At 41.3% G+C, this 670-nt stretch overlaps 1 non-coding gene across 1 annotated transcript; it reads left to right on the top strand.

Moving 5' to 3' along the window:
* Positions 1 to 243: 243 nt before the first annotated feature.
* On the top strand, positions 244 to 350 carry LOC125499186 (small nucleolar RNA R71). Its single transcript, XR_007275902.1, has one exon. It is a non-coding gene; the product is annotated as a small nucleolar RNA R71 (small nucleolar RNA).
* Positions 351 to 670: the final 320 nt, after the last annotated feature.

Below are 670 nucleotides of genomic sequence, written 5' to 3'. Positions count from 1 at the left end.
GAATCCATCTTCATGCTCAACTGGGCTACTTGTGAAGACAATAAGGCATATGGATAAGTATCCAACTTTTTCTTTGTAATAGTCATGGAGGAACTATGATCATTCGCTGCTAAGTTGGCCAGAAAATTGTATACTTCATCCACCTCCTTATCTAGGAAGATACCCCTTGCAGATGAATCAATTGTACTCTTGATATGGGGTTGTAGACCATTTTAGAATGCTTGGGTAATGAACCACTTGTCAAGATTATGGTGTGGGCATTCTCTCTGCAGGTCCTTGAACCTATTCCATGCTTCATTCAGTGTTTCATCGAGTTCTTGTTGAAAGGTAGCAAACTTATGTCTTTTTTCTGCAGTCTTGGTAGGAGGATAACACTCTTTCAGGAATGCTTGAGAAATACCACTCCATTCAGTTGCTGTAACATCATTCAACCATTTTCGAGAATGACCTTCAACTGATTAGGAGTGACCCCTTGATGCTTAATGGTACGACAAAGTTGTTGAAACCGTTGTAAATGATTTGCAGGGTCCTCAGATGGATGCCCGTCAAACTGGTTATGTTGGATCATATTAATGAGAGCAGGCTTGATTTCGAAGTTGGTTGCATGTATGTTAGCCATAGTAGGGCCTGTGGGAACATTGCCAGGAGAAGGTACCCCATACGACTTCAA

This window comes from Beta vulgaris, chromosome 6, assembly GCF_026745355.1.
Source record: "Beta vulgaris subsp. vulgaris cultivar EL10 chromosome 6, EL10.2, whole genome shotgun sequence".
NCBI classification, from domain to species: domain Eukaryota; kingdom Viridiplantae; phylum Streptophyta; class Magnoliopsida; order Caryophyllales; family Amaranthaceae; genus Beta; species Beta vulgaris.
The sequence above is the reverse complement of the archived record's forward strand: the minus strand, read 5'-3'. Positions and strand labels throughout refer to the sequence as shown.